This window comes from Mus caroli, unplaced genomic scaffold (assembly GCF_978045245.1).
Source record: "Mus caroli unplaced genomic scaffold, Mus_caroli_1 scaffold_14, whole genome shotgun sequence".
In the NCBI taxonomy this organism is placed as follows: domain Eukaryota; kingdom Metazoa; phylum Chordata; class Mammalia; order Rodentia; family Muridae; genus Mus; species Mus caroli.
Window position 1 is genome coordinate 40,614,410 of NW_028227269.1, and position 10,013 is coordinate 40,624,422.

Genomic DNA, 10,013 nt, shown 5'->3' on the forward strand with positions numbered 1-10,013 from the left:
TACAGAGACAAAGTTTCGAGCTGTGATGAAAGGATGGACCGTCTAGAGACTGCCATATCCAGGGATCCATCCCATAATCAGCTTCCATGTGCTGAAACCATTGCATACACTAGCAAGATTTTGCTGAAAGGACCCAGATATAGCTGTCTCTTGTGAGACTATGCTGGGGCCTAGAAAACACAGAAGTGGATGCTCACAGTCAGCTATTGGATGGATCACAGGGCCCCCAATGGAGGAGCTAGAGAAAGTACCCAAGGAGCTAAAGGGATCTGCAACCCTATAGGTGGAACAACATTATGAACTAACCAGTACCCTGGAGCTCTTGACTCTAGCTGCATATGTATCAAAAGATGGCCTAGTTGGCCATCACTGGAAAGAGAGGCCCATTGAACATGCAAACTTTATATGTCCCAGTACAGGGGAATGCCAGGGCAAAAAAAAAGTGGGAATGGGTGGGTAGGGAAGTGGGGGTGGGGGAGGGTATGGGGGACTTTTGGGATAGCATTGGAAATGTAATTGAGGAAAATACGTAATAAAAATATTAAAAAAAGAATATTTAAGGAGAAAAAGAATAACAAAACAGTGAATTGCAGAAGACACTGCAGGATTAAATGGGACAGTTGACTGCATACATAGGAAAGGGATGGAGACTGTGAATTAGAACTGAACAGAATTGTCACCAACATGTGCTGCCAACTGACTTTTTGACATTCTGGTTGGTGTGAGGTGGAATCTCAGGGCCGTTTTGATTTGCATTTCCATGATGACTAAGTACTTTGAATATTTCCTTAAGTGCTACTCAGGCATTTGAGATTCCTCCATTGTGAAATCTCTGTTTAGTTCTATACTCCATTTTTGAATTGGGTTGTTTGTTTTTGTGGAGGTTAAGAAACTCAAAAACTATGATAGAAAACTCAGCTTCAGTAGCAGACTAGATTAGATTGACAGAGGGAGAGCAGAGAGGGCACATAATGTGAAAATAAGGTTCTGAAATAGGAGTGGCAGACAGAAAGGAAACTGAAGAAGAGAAAACAGGAATGCTTTGGGATACCCTAAACAGGTCAAATATTCACCTTATAGTATACTTAGGAGAATACCCAACTACATAGGTATAAGGGCATAGAAAATAAGATGGAGGGGGTAGTAGTGAATGGATGTACAAAACTTTATAACCAGAAAAAATATCGTTAAAGCAATAACAAACCCCACTTAATAAAATAGTAGCAGTACTTTCCCCAACATTTTTATTGGGAATTTTCTTTATTTACATTTCAAATATTATTGCTTTTCCTTGTTTCCCCCAGGGAAACACTCTATTCCATCACCCTGATTCTATGAGGGTGTTCCCCAACCACCCATCCACTCCCCTCCTCCCCACCCTCACATTCCCTTTCACATGAATGAGCCTTCCCAGGACCAAGGACTTCTCCCATTGATGCCCAACAAGGCTATCCTCTGCTACATATGCAGCTGGAGCCATGGGTCCCTCCATGTGTACTCTTTGGTGGGTGGTTTAGTCCCTGGGAGCTCTATGATGGTGTCTGGTTTGTTGATATTGCTGTTCTTCCTATGGGGTTGCAAATTCCTTCAGCTCCTTCAGTCATTTCTCTAACTCCTCCATTGGGGACCCCATGCTCAGTCCAATAGCTGGCCGTGAGCATCTGCCTCTGTATTTGTCAAGCTCTGTTAGAGCCTTTCAGGAGACAGCTACATCAGGCCCCTGTCAGCAAGCACTTGTTGGCATGCACAATAGTGTCTGGGTTTGGTGACTGTATATGAGGTGGATCCCCAGATGGGGCAGTTTCTGAATGGCCTTTCCTTCAGTCTCTGCTCTACACTTTGTCTTCATATTTGGACCTGTGAGTATTTTGTTACCCCTTCTAAGGAAGACCAACAGTTTGATCTTCCTTCTTCTTGAGTTTAATGTGGTAAGTAAATTGTATTTTGGATATTCCGAGCTTCTGGGCTAATATCCACTTATCAGTTAGTGTATACCATGTGTGTTCTTTTGTGACTGGGTTACCTCACTCAGGATATTTTCAAGTTCCGTCCATTTGTTTAAGAATTTCATTAATTCATTCTTTTTTAATAGGTGAGTAGTACTCCATTGTGTAAATATACCACATTTTCTTTATCCATTCCTCTGTTGAAGAACATCTGGGTTCTTTCCAACTCTTGGCTATTATAAATAAGGCTGATATGAACATAGTGGAGCATGTGTTCTTGTTACTTGTTGGAGCATATTTTGTGTATATCCCCAGGAGTTGTATAGCTGTGTTCTCAGGTAGTAAGTACTATGTCCAGTCTTATGAGGAACTACCAAATTTATTTCCAGAGTGTTTGTACCAGCTTGCAATCCCACCAGCAGTGGAAGAGTATTCTCTTTTTCCACATCCTCACCAGCATCTGCTGTCACCTGAATTTTTGATCTTAGCCTTTCTGACTGGTGTGAGGTGGAATCTCAGGGTTGTTTTGATTTGCATTTTCCCGGTGATTAAGGTTGTCTGGAGTCTAACTTCTTGAGTTCCTTGGATATATTGGATATTAGCTCTCTATCAGATGTAGAGTTGGTAAAGATCTTTTCCAGCTCTGTTGGTTGCCATTTTGTCCTATAGACAGTGTCATTTGCCTTATAGAAGCTTTGCAATTTTATGAGGTCCCATTTGTCTCTTGTTGATCTTAGAGCATAAGCCATTGGTGTTCTGTTCAGGAACTTTTCCCTGTGCCCATGTTTGTGGATCTTCCCCACTTCCTCTTCTATTAGTCCCAGTGCATCTGGTTTTATGTTGACGTTCTTGATCCACTTGGACTTGAGCCTTGTACAAGGAGATAAGAATGGATTGATGTGCATTGTTTTGCCTGCTGACCTCCAGTTGAACCAGAGCCATTTGTTGAAAATGCTGTGTTTTTTTATACTCCATGGTTTTAGCTCCTTTGTTAAAGATCAAGTGACCATAGGTGTGTGGGTTCATTTCCGGGTCTTCAATTCTATTCCATTGATCTACCTGCCTGCCTTTGTTTTAGTACCATACAGTTTTTTATCACTATTGATCTGTATTACAAGTTGAGATCATGGATGTTGATTCCTCCAGAAGTTCTTTTATTTTTTCGAGAATAGTTTTTGCTATCCTGTTTTTTTTTTTTTTTTTTTTTTTTTTTTTTTTTTTTTTTTTTTTAGTGAATTTGTAAATAAACCTTCCTAACTCTAGATGAACTGAGTTGGAATTTTGATGGAGATTGCACTGAGTCTGTAGATTGCTTTGGCAATATTGTCATTTTTACTATATTAATCCTGCCAATCCATGAGCATAGGAGATCTTTACATCTTCTGAGATCTTTTTAGATTTCTTTCTTGAGAAACTTGAAGTCTTTGGCATACAGATCTTTCCTGTGCTTGGTTAAAGTCACACAAGGTATTTTTTTTTCTTATTTGTGACTACTGTGAAGGGCATTCTTTCCTTAATTTCTTTTCACCCAACATTTGTGACAGACATGGACATGTTGGTTCAAGAAGCTTTTAGTTCCTCAAATATACGATTCTATCCTATTTCTATGTAACATGGTTTTGTTGTCACATGTAAATGAAAACTGGGAAAGAGTAAAACATTGTCAAGACTGTAATCCATCAATCTTATAAAATAAATGAGGGAAGAAATTACCAAAATATGTTCAAACCTGCCAAAAGAATATCAACAACATAACACAATCAGCATATCACTTTGACTAGTAACTCTGAAATCAAATAGTGTACCTTTCATATTAAAACACAAATTGACCAGTTTCTTTAACCCCCCCCCATAAAAACAGAAATAAAGAAGAGTGATACTTGTAATAAACTTATTTTACCTTGAGTACATAATTAGTATGGAAGGATGAGAAGAATTATTTAATATATATGGGTCACAAAATCAAGATTAACTACATAGACTTAAAGATAAAAATATTAGACTAAACAGTGTACCTAAACTGATTAAAGTAACAATTTGTCAAGAAAATTTTATATTAATTTATTAAATAAATATTTAATTGATATATAAAATATAATAAATATCATGGTATTCCTTCAGGACAAATGGTAATAACTGTGGATGGTATCACACCACCTATAGATGGCTTCCTCATTAAGCACCCTGTCAGCAGTGATACTATATGTCACTCAGTAGAATGCTGACCTGGACAGATTCTTTGCATGATCAAGTGACTACACAATGGCAATAGAAGAAGTTCAACAGAAATGATTAAGAGGAGACTGATGTACAACAGAGAACGGAAATGAAACATCAAACTTTGACATGTTTGACATTTAACTAGTTAAAACAATCTAGTAGCCTTTCTCAGCCTCAGGTTGTCATCATAATACCCTATTATATATGACTAATATTTTCTATAAAAAGTTAAGAATGTTTTAGAATGTATGTAAAAGAATATGTTATATACCAAGTTCAGAACATTTCATTTTATACATACAAACATTGAAAGAAGATTTAAGTCCCATTGTAATAGTGCGTGACTTTTATATTGATAATAATGATACAGAATTACAAAAAAAGTCAAAAGTAATGTTAGGGCACAAAGGTCCTCAAGTGAACAAGAAACCTATATGGAAGAAAATATTGAAAGCACAACACCTGACTGCAAAACATAGAAACATGTTGCTGGTATGAAGGCAGACATAAGCTAGTGAACCTAGAAATAAATTTCAATATGTCTGGTCAACCCCTCTCAGTAGAAGTGTTAAAGATATACACTAATTATAGGCTCTTCAATAACCATTGATATCAGTAGAATTATTAAAAATATACATTAGGTATAGACTCTTCTATAACTGCTGGTGAAAAACTGGATATTCCCATGTGAGAGTTTGAAAATAGAACCTTCTCTTACTATGTACAAAACCAGTTAATGCAACTAGAGACACAAGCTCTGGGGGGGTACTGGTTATTTCGTATTGCTATTTTTTCCTATAGAGTTGAAGACCCTTTTAGCTCCTTGGGTACTATCTCTAGCTCCTTCATTGGGGGCCCTGAGTTCCATCTAGTAGATGACTTTGAGCATCCACTTCTGTGTTTGCCAGGCACTGGCATAGCCTCACAGAAGACAGCTATATCAGGGTCCTGTCAGCAAAATCTTGCTGGCATATGCAATAGTGTCTGAGTTTGGTGGTTGTTTATGGGATGGATCCCCAAGTGGGGCAGTCTTTGGATAGTCCTTCCTTCCATCTCAGCTTTGAATTTTGTCTCTGTAACTCCTTCTCTGGGTATTTTGTTCCCCATTCTAAGAAGGAACAAAGTATCCACACTTTGGTCTTTCTTCTTCTTGAGTTTCTTGTGTTTTGCAAATTGTATCTTGGATATTCTAAGTTTCTGGGCTAATATCCACTTATAAGTGATTGCATATCATGTGTGTTCTTTTTTGATTGGGTTACCTCACTCAGGATGATATCCTTCAGATCCATCTATTTGCCTAAGAATTTCACCAATTCATTGTTTTTAATAGCTGAGTAGTACTCCATTGTGTAAATGTACCACATTTTCTGTATCCATTCTTCTGTTGAGGGACATCTGGGTTGCATCCAGCTTCTGGCTATTATAAATAAGGCTGCTACGAACATAGTGGAGGATGTGTCCTTATTACAAGTTGGAATATCTTCTGGGTATATGCCCAGGAGAGGTATTGCTGGGTTTTCTTGTAGTACTATTTCCAATTTTCTGAGGAGCCGCCAGATTGATTTCCAGAGTGATTGTACCAGCTTGCAATGGAAGGAGAGACCCTTGGTCTTGCGAAGATTATATGCCCCAGGGCCAGGAAGCAGGAGTGGGTTGGGGAGCAGGGTTGGGGAAGGGTATAGGGGACATTTGGGATAGCATTTGAAATTTAAATGAAAATATCTAATAAAATTTGTTTTTGAAACACAAAGAAATGGAAAACAAACAAACAAAATAAACAAAAACAAACAAAAAAAAAACAAAAAAAAAATAAGTTAATGTGAGTGAGACTTTAATAGCTTACCTAAAGATAACAGACTTATAGCTTACTTAAAGATAACAGGGCATCCTTCTGGCTCTGTTGTGGAAGGAGGACTGCGCCTCGTCTTCTTGAAGGTTGAGAACAAAAAGATGCACCTGGACTTTTCCCGGAGCCCTCTGCGTTTTTTAAGGCGTCGGGTGGAGTTTGAGTTCGTAAGCCGTGTTCCTTACTGAATATAGAAGTCACCTCTACCTTCCTCCCCTGGAAAACTTGTTACCTTCCATTAAGTGTTTCCTACAGATGGCATCTGTGGTGGTTCTTTAAGCTACAAAAAATTGCCCAAGCTTGTGTGACAACAGCCCTGTCAAGTGTCCATGATGCTGGGCCCTGAGGTAGGTGAAGGCTATGTGGTCAAACTTCGAGGCCTATCCTGGTCTTGCTCAATTGAGGACGTACAAAACTTCCTCTCCGACTGCACAATTCATGATGGGGTCGCAGGTGTTCATTTCATTTATACTAGAGAAGGCAGGCAGGGTGGTGAGGCTTTTGTTGAACTTGAGTCAGAAGATGATGTAAAATTGGCTCTGAAAAAAGACAGGGAAAGCATGGGACACCGGTATATTGAGGTGTTCAAGTCACACAGAACCGAGATGGATTGGGTGTTGAAGCACAGTGGCCCAAACAGTGCCGACAGTGCCAATGATGGCTTTGTGAGGCTTCAGGACTCCAATGTGGATGCACAAAGGAAGAAATCGTTCAGTTCTTCTCAGGGTTGGAAATTGTGCCGAACGGGATCACACTACCTGTGGACCTGGAAGGCAAGATTACAGGGGAGGCCATCGTTCAGTTTGCCTCACAAGAGTTAGCTGAGAAAGCTTTAGGGAAGCACAAGGAGAGAATAGGGCACAGGTATATTGAAGTGTTTAAGAGCAGTCAGGAGGAAGTTAGATCATACTCAGACCCACCTCTGAAGTTTATGTCTGTGCAAAAGCCTGGGCCTTATGACAGGCCTGGCACAGCCCGGAGGTACATTGGCATTGTGAAACAGGCAGGCCTAGATAGGATGAGGTCTGGTGCCTATAGTGCAGGCTATGGGGGCTATGAAGAATACAGTGGCCTCAGTGATGGCTATGGCTTCACCACTGACCTGTTTGGGAGAGACCTCAGCTATTGTCTCTCAGGAATGTATGACCACAGATATGGAGACAGCGAGTTCACAGTGCAGAGCACCACCGGCCACTGCGTCCACATGAGAGGGCTGCCCTACAAAGCAACGGAGAACATTTACAACTTCTTCTCTCCACTCAACCCTGTGAGAGTTCATATTGAGGTTAGTCCTGATGGGAGAAGCTGATGTTGAGTTTGCTACTCATGAAGAAGCAGTGGCAGCTATGTTCAAGGCCAAGGCCAACATGCAGCACAACTCTTCCTGAATTCAACAACAGGGGCTAGCAATGGGGCTTATAGCAGCCAGGTGATGCAGGGCATGAGTGTGTCAACTGCCCAGGCAACTTACAGTGGCCTGGAGAGCCAGTCAATGAGTGGCTGTTACGGGCCGGCTACAGTGGTCAGAACAGCATGGGTGGATATGATTAGTATTGTAGGAACATTTGAGTTATTTCAATCAGAAAATTTCACAGGCAGCCCATAAGCAGTCAAGAGCAGTTTATAACTCTAGAGGAAGCTGGGGAACCCACTTTGCACCATGAGTTTGTGAAATCTGGATTAAAAAATTACCTCTTCAGTGTTTCTCATGCAAACTTTTCTTCTAGCATGTAATATTGAGTAAACTAAAACTATTTTCTTCTGCTTTTCTCAATTAACATTTTTGGTAGTATACTTAAGAGTGATGTTATCTGAGTTAAGTAGTTTAAGTATGTTGAGTGGATCTTTAAGCACACCACAGTGAACACACTGGGGATATGTACTTTTCTGGAAAACTCAAAGGTGCTAGATCCCTGATACAAAAGAGAAGCGTTTCTCATGTTCATTCTAGTTGATATTTTCATTTAAAATCTTTAGGTTAAGTTTAAGCTTTTTAAAAGTTAGTTTTGATAATTGAGACACAATACTAATACTGTAGGAATTGGTGAGGCCTTGACTAAAAGCTTTCTTTGTACTGTGATTTCCTTTTGGGTGTATTTTGCTAAGTGAAACTTAAATATTTTGTTAACTAAATTTTTTTCTTAAAATAAAGACTTTTTCACAAAAAATAAAAATAAAAAAAGAAATATAACAGTAAAAATGTAAGGGAAGTGAATGAAACTCTTCAGGACATTAGCATAGACAAAGATTTCCTAGAGAGGACTCCACAAGTAGGTGAAATCAAAGTAAGGAGTGATGGCTACATGACATCAAATTTTAACATTTTTTTTATTTTTAATATTTTTATTACATATTTTCCTCAGTTACATTTCCAATGCTATCCCAAAAGTCCCCCATAGCGCCCCCCACTTCCCTACCCACCCATTCCCATTCTTTTGGCCCTGGCATTCCCCTATATTGGGGCATATAAAGTTTGCAAGTCCAATGGGCCTCTCTTTCCATTGATGGCCAACTAGGCCATCTTTTGATACATATGCAGCTAGAGACAAGAGCTCCAGGGTTCTGGTTAGTACATCATGTTGTTCCAACAATAGGGTTGCAGATCCCTTTAGCTCCTTGGGTACTTTCTCTAGCTTCTCCATTGGGAGCCCTGTGATACATCCAATAGCTGACTGTGAACATCCACTCCTGTGTTTGCTAGGCCCCGGCATCGTCTCACAAGAGACAGCTATATTTGGGTCCTTTCAGCAAAATCTTGCTAGTGTATGCAATGGTGTCAGCGTTTAGAAGCTGATTATGGGATGGATCCCTGGATACGGCAGTCTCTAAATGGTCCATCCTTTCATCACAGCTACGAACTTTGTCTCTGTAACTCCTTCCCTGGGTGTTTTGTTCCCAATTCTAAGAAGGTGCACAGTGTCCACACTTTGGTCTTCATTCTTCTTGAGTTTCATGCGTTTAGCAAATTGTATCTTATATCTTGGGTATCCTAAGTTTTGATTGGCAGGATCAACATTGTAAAAATGGCTATCTTGCCAAAAGCAATCTACAGATTCAATGCAATCCCCATCAAAATTCCAAATCAATTCTTCAACGAATTAGAAAGTGCAATCTGCAAATTCATCTGTAATAACAAAAAACCTAGGATAGCAAAAACTCTTCTCAAGGATAAAAGAACCTCTGGTGGAATCACCATGCAGGACCTAAAGCTCTACTACAGAGCAATTGTGATAAAAACTGCATGGTACTGGTATAGTGACAGACAAATAGACCAAGACCCAGAAATGAACCCACACACCTATGGTCACTTGATCTTTGACAAGGGAGCTAAAAACATCCAGTGGAAGAAAGACAGCATTTTCAACAAATGGTGCTGGCACAACTGGTTGTTAACATGTAGAAGAATGCGAATCGATCCATTCCTATCTCCTTGTACTAAGGTCAAGTCTAAGTGGATCAAGGAACTTCACATAAAACCAGAGACACTGAAACTTATAGAGGAGAAAGTAGGGAAAAGCCTTGAAGATATGGGCACAGGGGAAAAATTCCTGAATAGAACAGTAATGGCTTGTGCTGTAAGATCGAGAATTGACAAGTGGGACCTCATGAAACTACAAAGCTTCTGCAAGGCTAAAGGCATCATCAATAAGACAAAAAAACCACCAACAGATTGGGAAAGGATCTTCACCTACCCTAAATCAGATAAGGGACTAATATCCAATATATATAAAGAACTCAAGAAGGTGGACTCCAGAAAGTCAAATAACCCCATTAAAAAATGGGGCTCAGAACTGAACAAAGAATTCTCACCTGAGAATACCGAATGGCAGAGAAACACCTGAAAAAATGTTCAACATCCTTAATCATCAGGGAAATGCAAATCAAAACAACCCTGAGATTCCACCTCACACCAGTCAGAATGGCTAAGATCAAAAATTCAGGTGACAGCAGATGCTGACGAGGATGTGGAACACTCCTCCATTGTTGGTGGGATTGCAAGC

The 10,013-nt window shown here is 39.8% G+C and overlaps 1 pseudogene; it reads left to right on the plus strand.

Moving 5' to 3' along the window:
* The first annotated feature begins 6,142 nt into the window (after positions 1-6,142).
* Positions 6,143-7,711, plus strand: LOC110306974 (heterogeneous nuclear ribonucleoprotein F-like; annotated as a pseudogene).
* Positions 7,712-10,013: the final 2,302 nt, after the last annotated feature.